The sequence below is a fragment of the Camelus ferus genome, chromosome 11 (assembly GCF_009834535.1).
Source record: "Camelus ferus isolate YT-003-E chromosome 11, BCGSAC_Cfer_1.0, whole genome shotgun sequence".
NCBI lineage: Eukaryota > Metazoa > Chordata > Mammalia > Artiodactyla > Camelidae > Camelus > Camelus ferus.
Genome location: NC_045706.1, coordinates 13,944,072 through 13,957,616, shown reverse-complemented (window position 1 = coordinate 13,957,616; position 13,545 = coordinate 13,944,072). Strand labels below are relative to the sequence as shown.

Below are 13,545 nucleotides of genomic sequence, written 5' to 3'. Positions count from 1 at the left end.
TAACTGGAGAAATGTATGAAGCACATCTTTTAAAATTGTAAACAAGGGAAGGATACCTTCTATCCTCATTTCTATTTAAAATTGTTCTGGTGCCTGTAGCCAGTGCAGCAAATCAAGAAAAAAATTAAAAGGTATACAGATCATAATCAAATAAATCTTTCATTATTTACAGAATATGTAATTGTCTACATAGAAGATCTATGGAAATGATCTTCCATAGATGAACCTGGGGAAAAATCATTGTAAATATTAAAAAGTAGCCAAAATAAACTAAATACACAAAAGAAAATTTCATGTTTATATACACAAGCAACAAATAGTAAATGTAATTTTAAAAATTATAGCAGCAATAAAAATATAAGCTGTTTTAGGAACAATTCTAACAAATATGCAACATTTTTATGAAGAAAATTATAAAGTTGCAAAATTATGAAGTTTTATAAAGCTTTATTGAGACAAATTAATAAGGATTTAACTAAACAGAGAGACATATCTGCATCACTAGGAAGATTTAGTGCAGCAAATGTATGAATTCTACTCAAATTGATCTGTAGAATTAGTGAAATTCCCATTGCAACAGGGTTTTATAGAACATGACAGATAATTATAAGATTTACACAGAAGAGCAAAGTATGAAGAATATCCAAGTCACTCCTGACAAAGAACAAGAAGATGAGATGACTTGTTTTTCAAGATATCCAGACTTATTATAAATCGGAGCAATTGAGAAAGCATCACATTTTTGCACCAGGACAGACAGATCAAGGGAATAGAATAAAGAGGCCAAAAAACCCCACATGTATTTGGAAAGATGATTTATGTCTGTGAAAATCTTTGGGGGTAAACTAAACAAATTATAGCCTCATACAGCAACATGGGTAAATGTTAGAAACATAAGCTTGAATGAAAAAAGCAGGTTGTAAAAGACTATTCACAGCCAGAGAGCATTTTTGTAAACATTAGAAAGAGCCAAAACCATTGACAGTAGAGGTCACCTTTGGAGCGGGGAAGCAGAGGGATGAAGTAGGAAGGGAGCACATAGGTGGATGGAAATTTTAGTAACATTCTAATTCTTGAGTTGGATGATGAATTCATGGTGTTCATTATATTGTGCTTTTAACTGGACATTTGCAACATGTGCATTAACTTATATATACATTTATATAATCTATACCCATGAAAATACAGTATTTTGCATATATCTAAACAAACTTAAAAATAAACTGATATTAAATAAATAAAAGGAAGAGAATCAGGATACTTTAGAAATAGATGAATAGGTTTGGGGGAATTGCCTTTTCTGAAACCAAAATTTACTGTGGTGCTTGCATAATGATAGATCACTCATGGAATTGAATAGCTAGTCCAAAAATAGACTCCACATTAATATATTGAAATATGTGGAAATTTGATCTATGATTCGATTTACATATTGATGGGAAAAAGATAGAATATTTAATAAACGATGGTGGAACAATTGATTATAGGATCTCAACTTGCTCTGCACAGAAGTAATTTCAGATAGATTAAAGTTAATAAAATTTCCTTTAAACTAAAAAGCAAAAATTTTCAGTTGGAAAAATTATGGGAGAATGTCTTAGTAGAGTTTAAGATACACATTATGTATTCCTGGGTGAATATCCTAGAGAAACTTGCACAGATGCCCTAGGAGGCATGCACAAAAATGTGTGGGCTGTATTATTTGTGCCAGAAAAAAAAACAGAACTAACACAGATATCCATTTATAAATAAATTGTACTACATTCATATAGTGAAACATTATGAGAGAATTACCTACACAGGTAGGCATCAACATAAATAAATCTCAAAGTTATAATACCAGTGCCCAGGAAGAACAAATTTGAGGGTATATACAGCCTGTAAAAAATGAAAAGTGCCGTATCTGAGCTGTATATTGTTTTGCAATACACTCATCTCTGGAAAACTATTTAAAATAAAGAGACCAACTGATACAATATTCAGGATATAGGTATCTGGAAGGAGAGAGAGAGAGTCTGGGAAGGGAATGTAGGAGCTTCAAAGATACGGATCCTTCTCTCTCTGAAGCAGTCGTGAGGACATGGAGAATCATCACACGCTGTGTTACTGGTTTCCTAGGACTGCTGCAGCCAAGTACCGCGAAGTGGCTGACCTGAAAACAGAGATTTATCTTCTCACAGTTCTAGAGGCTATCAGGTCAAGATTAAGATGTTGGCAGGATCGGTTCCTTGTCAGGCCATGAAGGAGAATCTGCCCCACACCTCTCCCCCAGCTTCTGGCGGCTTGCTGGCCGTCTTTGGCATTCCTTGGCTTGTAGATGCATCACCCTGATCGCTGACTTGTGTTCACATGGCACTCTCCTTATGTCTCTTGTCTCTTCACATTACGTTCTTGGTATACGGATGCCAGTCGCATTGCATTGGGGGGTCCCCCCCACTTCAGTATGACCTCCTCGTAGCTAATTGTATCTTCCACATAAGGTTACATTCTGCAGTTCTGAGGGTTAGGACTTCAACGTATCTTTTGAGGCCGGGAGGTGGGGTGGGGGGGGGAACACAATTCAACCCATAACAGTAATTATTCTTCAGATTGTTGACATGTGTTGTATGTACTATTTTCAAGATATACTTCATAATTTAAATTTTAAGAAAACATATTAGCCAGGATAAAATTTTAAGCAAATATAACATGAGCAATAAAGATTTTGGTTCTTCCACTAAAATTTTTGAATTAGAAAATGAAAGCTCACATCCTTAGATTTCCCACCACCTACAGAACACTTTCTGTGATGTGGATGGTGAGTCCTTGCCTGCCTGTGTGGCTTCATTTCCACTGCATTCCTCTGTGTTCTAGGGAAAGCAAAATGTTGACTCTTCCATTGTATCTGATTACTCATTGGCTTTACATTTTCTATTCTAGTCCTTCTGCTTAATATATTCTTATCTTTCTTCTCTCTCTCTTTCCTCTCCTTATCTCTCTCCTTCACCCTTCACCCTTTGGTTTTCTTCTCCTCCTAAATAGCTCCTTCTTCTTCCGATTCATCTGGAAGCCTTCCTAGCCCACCATTCACTCACTCCCAGGTTGAGTTAAATGACTTTTCCCTTTTGCTCCTGAAGCTGGTGTGGATTTCTATTTGGTGGCATATTTAAATTATGTTTTCTGGAAGCAGATAGTCTTGTCTTTCTATCCGCAATGCTTAGCACAGTCCCCAGAATCCGATCTGCACTCGGGAAATGTTTGTTGATTTAAACCAAGGATCTTAAATATCTGCAATTTATGTTTCTCTTGTACCTATGACCTTGAGCACCAGACTACCTGTTTCCCTCTGAATCCTGAAAAATAAAATCTAAGTGTGTACACTTCTATTTTTCAAGTGTGAATACTCATTACAGTGATCGAAATACCAATACACATCTTTTAGCATTATGTATAGAAATTTTCTTTTTCACTTCCTAGAAAGCAAGATTGGTTAAAATCATAGAGGAATTGGCAAAAATAATAAAGGGAAGGAATATGCCTCATATTACTTCTCTTACCAGTGATAGCTTTTCATTTTGTTGAACTTACTGAATTTTATCTTAAGCTTCATTTTTCTTTAAATCTGTCCTCTACCACAGGTTAGCTACTTACTTTGATTAATATTTAACATTCAATTACATTGGTCTGTGAAATTTGCACGTACTTTCAAGATATTTGCCACGCTTTAAGGAAGAGCCGTAAACACCTGTAGAGTGAAATTCATTCACTAATCCATTTCTCTGAATTACATAGTCAAATCACAGGGATTACGACAGAAGAGAGTTCGTGTGTGCCTTCTGTTTGGTTTCTTTCTGAAGAATTTAACGACTCCTACCAGGCTTGATAGAAATTAGTTTGATAATGAATAATGCATGGCTTATTGACAGACATGGTCACACTTAGGATCAATCAGTGGAAAGAGTTGATTTCCTTCGGTCACTCCAGTCTCAGGCCCTCTTTCACTCAGCTGTCCTATTAACCTCCTTTGCCTACTGTAACAAATCACCACAGCCCGCTTCAAACAACACACATTTATCCGCTTACAGTCGGGAGGTCAAAAGTCGAAATCAGTTTTACTGAGCTGAAATCAAGGTGTCAGGACATGCCCCCTTCAGAAATTCTAGGGGAGAATCCATCTCTTGCCTTTCCCAGCTTCCAAAGCCACATTCCTTGCATTCCTTGGCTCCTGGCCCCTTTCTGCATCGCCCAAGCCTGTCCTGCCACATCTTGCTTGAGTAGTCAAATTGTCCTTGCCTTAGTCTTCTGTAGTCACATCTTCCTCTGCCTCCTCTTATAAAGATACTGTGGTTACATTTAGGGTCCACCTGGCCAATCCAGGACAATCTCCCCACCTCAAAATCCTTCATTTAATCACACCTGCAAAACCGCTTTTGCCCTATAAAACAGCTTTCACGGGGTCCAGGGACCAGGACCTGGATGTCTTTGGGGGCCATCATTCAGCCCAACACAGCTGTAATCTGACCAAATACACTTTGCTTTGCCGTGACTTTAATTTTATCCATGAATTTATTTAGCACCAATATTGCTTTCACCAAACAGACCCAGTTCAAAATTCTGAAATAGAAATGTAATGTATGAAGGTATCTGATTTGTATGACACTGACCACCAGATGGCAAACTTTGTCACTATATCCTTAATCCTAATCTAAACTAATTCTGCAGTCTAAGTAGTTCAATACGCCAATTTAAAGTCCATGCGGTTTGGGGTGAATTGAATTTTTATCATACTGGATCACTTCTGATGAGAGTAACCACACACAATCAGATTTTTTAAATTGTCCTCTGAGCTACTTTAATGGCCTCTGAAGCAGAAAACTACTTCATCTAGCTCTAGCATCAGCACTGAAGCATGTTTCCATTTAACAAAAGATTCTTTGGTGCTGTATTTACTTATTTTTCCAGAAACTACTTGTGTGTTTCCTAAATTTTACTGAGTATATATAAATAATTACAATTAAGATAAATAATTGACCACTCACTAATATTTATTTTAATTGTAATTGAATACTATTTATCTTCATTGTAATTATTTATACACAGGATTTCTTCTAGAACTTGTTCTATTAATACTTTTATCTCAGGCAAGTACTCGTCCTTGCCACTGTTATCCTGTAATGTCACATATTATGTAATATACATAATAGGCAAAATATGCTGACTTTCTAACATACCAAAAGTTACTACTTTGTTACTCCACTGTTATTGTTTTCCAAGTCATACACTGTCGTGATGACAGTTAAAACAATTCAGAGACATCAAAATGATGGCTAATATTCCCCTTCTTTCCCTGTTATAGAAACTTCTATATAAAAATTGGGAAAAATATAAATTTAAAAAATTAAAATTCATGTCCTAAAGATAAGACTGCCTTCTATTTCCTCCCAGGTACAGAGATGTAGGTATAGATATAGATACGTGGTACAATTATAGATGCCTCATGAGGATCATTCTTTGCAGCGATCCTTTTTCTTTTGCACTTCATACAAAATGTCATATTAATTGTACAGGTTCTCCCCCCATTCCTTCTCCCTTCATCCCCCAACCTGAAGTAAACATCATTCCAAATCATATTTTTATTACATATATATAATTTTATATATGATTTATTTATGTATACATATTACCTCGTTTTTCATGTAAAGTTACAGCATTGACATTTTCCAATGTCACTAAAATTTTTTTGAAAATGTAATTTTAATGGTCATAAATATTTTACCTTTTTGGTATTCCAGTTTGTTTAACCAAATTATCTCCAATTTTTCATTATTATAAACTATACTTTGCCAGTGATTTATAAGTATTGCTCGTGTCTCTGGTTATTTCATTAATATAGAGTCATAAAGTGGAATTACTGAGTCAAAGGATATGTGCATTTATGAAGTTCTTGATATCTATTAGCAAATAGCTTTCTGGAAAGGCTAAACTAATTGCATTCTCTTAATACAATTACTGTAGCTCTTCATTAGCTTAATTTTTGCTGATTAGTTTTAAATATTCTTTGTTTTTTTGTTACCAGTTTCTTATGAATCTCTTTTCTTTTAAATTATTATAATTATAGATATAATAAAATTGATATAAAAATCATCATTATTCAGCCTACTGTACTAATATTGAGGAAGGGAAATAAATGCTTGGGAGGATAAATATAATTTCTAAAGATGGCAGGAATTACAGGGTGGAACAGAGAATTCTCTTTACGTAATTAGGCTAGGGCTCTCTAGCTTCTTATTTTGAGTAGATTGTACTTGTCAGTACTGCAGTGGAAAGACAAGAGAATAAAAGTAGATCTCAACTAGACTTCAGCAAGTCCCATATATATTTTGTGAGTTACTGTTCCCTGAGAAAATTGGAGCCTGACCTCACAAGGTTCCTGTGAAGACACAATCCTTTCAAAGTGAGATATTCCTAAAGGGAACTATTGTTTTCATAAAAGGTATATCCATCGATAATAGTTAAAATTACATTTGAAAATTCACCACCTCTTGATCCCTTTTTAATACTATTTGAAAAGGTTAATAAATCTTTTCATAGAAAGAGGGCATTATTTCCAGCAACATTATGCTCTGTCTTCCTCTCCTTTTGTTTGCACTGAAGAAAATCTAGCCAGATCTGATAACATTATTCTCTGAAGGTATGTTTGCATCATTTCCAATTAAATGTTTTAAGTCAGCAGTATACAGTAAATTATCATAAATGTTATTGTAAGTTCAAACTGAAATGTTAGCACAAGAATTGCTAAAGGGTAGCATTTAAACTCTTATTGACTTTGTGTATTTGCTAACGTCTGTGGTATATATTCCTTAGACTGATGAGCCTGCAGTAGCTTCTAACTTGAATTAAAATATGGTTTTAGTCTCTTTTTTTTTTGAGGTCAATACAACATTTAAATTAGAGGAACATTTGCTTAGTCATCTCACTTTTTGTAGCAAGTAAACAATACTACGGGAAAATAGAATTGTTTACTTAGGATTCTTAGAAAGGAAACATGCATGTGTTTGGTTGAAAACTATGGCATTCAGTGAGTAATAATGTATGCTATAGTCCTTACTTTTTTTTTTTTTTTTTTTTTGAGGGGGGAGGTAATTAGGTTTATTTATTTACTTACTGGAGGTACTGGGGATTGAACCCAGGACCTCATGCATGCTAAGCAGGCACTCTACCAGTTGAGCTATACCATTCCCCCCAAGTCTTTACTTTTATTACTAATGTAGACAAGAGCCGTTTGAAAGCAGTTGAGACCAATCAATTTTTCACGTCTATTTTAATAGTATTTATAAAATGTATTCACTTTCCAGTAGTCTGTATATTTCTTTGAATTTTTACCTTCTTGGCTTTTGAGTTGCCTATAGCTATAAGGTGTTTTCTTAATTAGCAAAGCCTAAAGCATCCAATACAGTGGCAGAATGCTTTTGGCATTTGTTAGCATGTCACCCGTTCAGATGCTATGCATGTTCATCTCCCGTGTAATGCAGTGTTTGGTGAGTAAAGCTTATGTCACAGGAATGATTGATGCAAATGTAGTCATATATTTCAAATCCTGGGTCACAAACTAATTCCAGTGTGTTTGAAGGGTAAAAACTTATTTCCTGTGGTTACTGTACCTAGAAAATAATAGAAAAGGCAGAGTGAAAAAAGCTTTGTGGGATTCAGAGATGAGATAGTTTGAGAGATTCCAAGAGAAAGAAGGCAGGAAAGAAAAACAACATATAGTGTTTGAAATATTAGAAGGAATAATATACAGGAATCTGTAGTATGAAGAATGATAAAGGGCTCCATTTATTCTCAAAAATCAGAATTGTGAAATAAATGAATTATTCTGACCCAGATTATTATTTAATTATCATAATATGGTTCATTCAAATCCTACACATCCTTGACGGGTCAGCTTTGTCTCATAGACTTCTCAGGGCCTTGAGTACCAGTCCAGTCTATGGAGATACTTCCTTGACAACTCATCATACATTTGCGTTTCTAACTCTTTTTGTCATTGAAATCTTCTGTTGTAAGTTAACATTTCATGCTTTAAATCTCAGTTTTCCAAGTAGAATTTAAATCTGGAAGACAAACACTGTCCCATTTCTTGTTAGTTTCCACAACCTTAGCAAAGCATCTTGCATTATGGAGGACTCTCAATTTTCTAATGATTGAGTATAATGTATATACCATTGTTCACCAAAGAAAGTCACTCACCCTGTATTGAGAGAAAAAGATAAAATAACATTGAAAGCATGCAGAGACTTGAGTGAAATTTAGAAGCTTTGAAACATGTAGTTCATCAGTAAGTTATTGATTCTGGTCGTGTGATAGTCCTGAGATGGAGGGTTGGCACTTGTGAGCCAAGACACTATCAATATGAAGGGTGTAATAAATGGAGAAGGGGTACATGAGTCAGATTACTTACATTTTAGAGATGGTGGTTCTAAGGAGTACTGCACTTGAATTAATTCCAAAATATACCCCTTGAGCTGAAAGTGTGTGCAGTCATAATTGCATGACTTGCAATAAATTGTCTTTGTCCCAAGACAGATTACAAAACTGGCACTGAGTCAAGACAGAGTAATTGTAGGGGAATAGAAACCGTCTGGACATCTGCTAGAAGGCACATTCCGCTGAAGGCTGAAGGTAGGATCGGTTCTTGACTCGCTTTGCTGACCGCATCCACTCTCAGAAGGTAGAGAGAATAGTGCAAGTCCAGGTTGGGATGTGGAAGTCCTGAGAGATGGAAAATTGACCATGTCATTTTAGAGTTTATGAAAATAGGGAAAAGAATACAGAGAGTAAGCATATACACCAGATTCTAGCACAGTAGATTTCAAAATGTTTACAGAAAGCCTTGTGATCAATTTGATGCAGGAAAAACGGACGTGGGGCATGAGGAAGACCATGTCCCAGGCTTTGGTTGAGCCCCTGGGATGTGCCCCGCCAAGTGTGGGTCCTTGGCTTCATGCAGGAAAGAAGCCAAGAGCGAGCCACAGTTGAATAAAGCTAGATTTATTTAGAAAGATACATTGAAAGGCAAGAGAAAGGCCACAAGGTGTGGAGGGTTGGGTACTCAGATTAGAGTAAAATTAGGTACACACTCCGTAGACAGAGTGCGGGCCGTCTCCGAAGTGGGGAGAGGGAGAGAGGGCAGCGCCACGAGGCACCATGTTGCCAGTTTTTCTGGCCTCGGTAGCTTTATATGTTAACAGTGGAAGGACCAGCCTAGCTAGCCTGGGGAAGGGGCTGGGATTCCTAGGAAGTTAGCCATTTCCCACTCTTTGACCTTTTGTGGCTAGCCTTGGGACTGTCATGGCGCCTGTGGGCATGTTATTTACCGTGTTAATACATTACAATAGGCGTATAATGAAGCTCAAGATCTTCTAGAAGTCAAAACTCCCACCATCTTGAGCCTCAAGGTCTACTGGGGGTCGAATCTCCCACCGTTTTGATGTTAATTGCTGTATCTTTCCTTGAATGGCTGTGCCCTGCCCCCTTCCTGTCTCAGATTGGCAAGAGATGCTAAAAGAAAGTATCCTAATTAATCATTCATTCATTTATTCCTTAATTTATTAAGTAAAAACAATGATGTTAGAGAGTCTAAAGCAGCAAGTAAGTTAAAACTTCAAAACTGAACTCTTTTCTTGTTAGGAAAGCTTGGCTGATCCAGCAAGGGAATGCTGCAGGATGACGTATCAATGCATCGTGACTTCAGCAAGGGGTTTAACAATATCTGATATTTTGAGATAGGTTGAAAAATGATAATACTATAGTCTTTTTTTTTTTTTTTTGATGGTTTCTGATGGAGGGGAATAATTAGCACTCTCTTCTCTGCCTAGATTCTAAACAAACATGAACTAAACAATTAAATGGCTTTGGGTATATAAACCTAATGAGCTCCAGAACCAAGCGGACTTAGCTACCTGCCTTGGATAAGGCTAAAACAGGGCATGATTTCTCCTGTGGGGACTTCCCCAGATAAGAAGTTATGAGGTGAAGGATCAGAGTAGAATTCACAGATTTTTTTACTAAAAGGAAGAGAGGCAGACCTGAGTTGAACACACCCTAATTCATCAGTAGAGTAGGTCACTCCACCTCCTGCTGTCAGCCATGAGCATGGTTATACACCCTGGTGGAGTAGATCAGCAACTTGTCAGGACAACTCTATTCCCAGCTTCAAGACAGAGAGTGCCAATTCCAGTCACTGCTTCCTTGGAAATTATCTTGGTACCCAATAGTGATCAGTTTTATTTTATACCCAGAAAGCTCTGAAACGGGTTGGAAAGGTACATATGTCAAATCAACGTCAGTGACACTCTGTATCTAAAGCTGGAAGTTCATCCCCAATCTATTCCCCATCTCAAATTACATCTCACTATTTATATGGCCGCATTTAATAATTCATTAAATACTAAATACTGTATTACACATTAAATTGCATTAAATACTAAAAGTCATCAAGACACATCAGTCATAAAATTTCAACTACATAGAAATACCCTGAATTGAATAGTCTCCTCACTTTATCAAATTTCTAGGGAAAAAAAAATCATTAAAGTTTAAAAGATTATATTTATTTTCAAGTTAAAATCATAAGTCTGAAGTAAAATTATTTTGCCTTTGTGAGTTAAAATTCTTCAAATAAATTCCACAAACTATCCTTTCATATTTCTTATTCTATTTAATCTCAGCCAGAAGCATTCTCACATTCACAGGTAGAACTGGGGTTGTATATTTCTCACCAGAATGTATGGAATTTCCTTCAATGTTAAAACAGTTGTATTAGCTCAGTGTCAGGCCTTTCATTGACCTTATTTTCAAAGGCTACAAATCATGATAAATGCACAGAAGATTTTCAGAGCACCAGCCCTGCAATCAGCAAATTTAGAAAACAGCCCAACCCTAAGCCTCGATGGGAGTTTTCTCAAACAAAATTATGCTCCCTAAACCCGGTCTTAGTGTTACCAAACACTATAACAGAGGCTCGATGGGACCTAAAATAAAAAGGCCTAGGAAAGTAGTCCAAGATCCATGACCTGTGACCTTAAGTCCAAATGAGAGAAATCTCTAAGTGAAAGGTTAATTTTGGTCTTATGCATACTTATCTCTCAGAGAGAGTGTTGCCTTCTTGCAGAGGTTAGAAATTTGTAATGGTATCAAGCCCCAAGCACATCTTATTCAGATGCCTTCCCCCCTGCCCAGGCTGTATATTCAAAACCTCTTTGTTTCCACTCACCCCAATACTAAATTCAGAGGAACTGTATTTGGCAGGTAGCACCCATGCTAATCAGGTATGAGCAGGCATTTCCATTGTATTTTATTGTGGCTGTTGTCACCGCATATGTTTATGACATTGGAAGAATGTGTCACTCTTATGTTATTAGCCAATTCAGAAGCAACCTGAGAGCACATGGTAGGGAGTGACCTTGAGCCTGCCTTCAAACCATATGACTCTAAGCTTCCTCCACAGGTCCCTCCACGGTCCTAAATTAATTTTTCAATTCAACAGATATTTATTGAGCATCTGCCATGTACCAGATACTTTCTACGGGCGGAGATTTTAACACAGATTAAAATATATTGTACTCCCAATGGGGAGACCGACTATAAACAAATAATAAATAAAGTACATGGCAAGGCAGATGGCGAAGGCATGCTATGGAGAGAAACACAGCAGGGAAGGGGGTAGTGGCAGTGTGTGTGTGTGTGTGTGTGTGTGTGTGTGTGTGAGAGAGAGAGACAGTGATTGACATTTCAAATGGGGCGGTTAGGAAAGAAGTACAGAATGGAATTTTAGTCAGAGTAGCTAGTGCTGGCTACCTAGGCCTAAAACTATTTAAAGCTTACTCTTATTAAACAGCAAAGAAGAACTTGACTTCTTTGTTGTTTAGTAAGAGCAAATAACATTCTGCCCAACAATTTCTGAAGACTTTTCTTTCCCACAGAATTAAGTCACTGCCTCAGCTTGCCTGCTTAGGAAGTGTTGCACCTGCATAGACAGTTGCACCTCAAGGCCTCGGCCCTAGCTGAAGCCCAGGGATCTGCGTCTTTGTTTGTTTGCCCCATTAACTGTTCTAGCCTTAGGGAAGTGGAGGCACTTATTTAATTTGTAAATTTAGGTGAAATAAACAGCATCATTAATAAAGATGACATGATGTCCTTTAGCTTCACCTTTTATTTTTCAACTTGTTCAGAATCCCAAGTGGTTAAGAAGGGGCTTACCTTAACAGAGACCCCAGCAGTTCAAAAGACTTACTGTTGCTTGCTAGATAACTGTCCATTTTCAGAGAAAGGCCTCTAATAAGGTAATAAAGAGTTCACTTATTTTCCTTAATCCATTTAAAGTTTTCATCAACCAGGAAATAAATGGCTTGATTAAAAAATTTTGAGGTTTATGGGCAAATTGGTAGAAGGGACATGCATTAGAATAATGGGAATTCATAGGTTAAGTTTTAAGTGTTACGTATATAGAATATATTTGATAAGAGTTAAAGTATATTTGGTATGGAGAAAATAATCATATAGTTAGATGTATTTTGTTAGTACACATATACCATAAGCCAATAAATTCAGGAAAACATGTGCCAGTCCAAAGGTGAAGCAGCTAAGATACATAGGAAGAAGTTCGTGGGAGCATTCTTGGGTCAGGATATTGAACAAGCCCGGAAAGCTGTTTAGTCCTCGCTGGTGAGGCCCTGGCTAAGACCGAACTGTGCAAGGACCACTCTCCCTTGCCCCAAGTTTGGGACCCACTCCTCACACAATATGTATACAAAGTACAAAAATTTGGATTCAACAACATATGATCCAAAAAGCTGTACTTCAGGGAAGGTCTAGGGAAGACATGTTTTGGAAGATTTTTTGCAGTGGACAAAGGATGATTTCCTAAGGTTTGAAAATGAAAGAGAGTGTTTCTAGTCTGCTAGCCAGGGAATTTCTTAGGTACCATAGATCTGTTTTCTCGCAGAGTGGATATGTGGATACAGCCTGTAAAAATTAACCAAATGTTTCTAAATTGATGTACCTTATCTGTTCTATCTTTTGGTATCACTCTATGGAGGACACTCTGGAATATAAAAAGCAAAAATCATTCTCTTGGTGGCTTTTATGAATTACCTTGGATTTCTAGCAAGTAAGGTGACTCATTGTCTTGGTGGTTCTCTTTGCCATCAAATGGTATTGACTTGGTCAAGGGAATGGAATAGGGGCTCAACACAGATGACACTACGGGGAAAGGTAACTATTTGTTATGTTAGTTGGAAGTTTAAAGGATTAAAGAGAATTCTGCACACAAGGAAAAATAGGTTAAAACAATAATAAAATATGAAAAAGTAAGCAAATACAATATAAAGTTCTGAATTTAGACTAAGAACTTCACTTGTAGAAGTGTTAAGTAGGGAACACTTCTTTTGATCAAAATTCACATGAGAACAACCTGAAATTGTTGACTGGGTCCAACAAGAGAGTAGTTCTAAAAATAAAACAAAAATCTATTTTAATAAAAGAGAATAAGGCATGTTAATTTAG

General features: G+C 36.7%; 1 protein-coding gene across 2 annotated transcripts in view; it reads left to right on the top strand.

Annotated features, from left to right (window-relative positions):
• The window catches only part of ATRNL1 (attractin like 1), a 593,456-nt gene that overhangs the window by 366,353 nt on the left and 213,558 nt on the right, over nt 1-13,545 (top strand). The gene's annotated exons all lie outside the window — the stretch shown is intronic.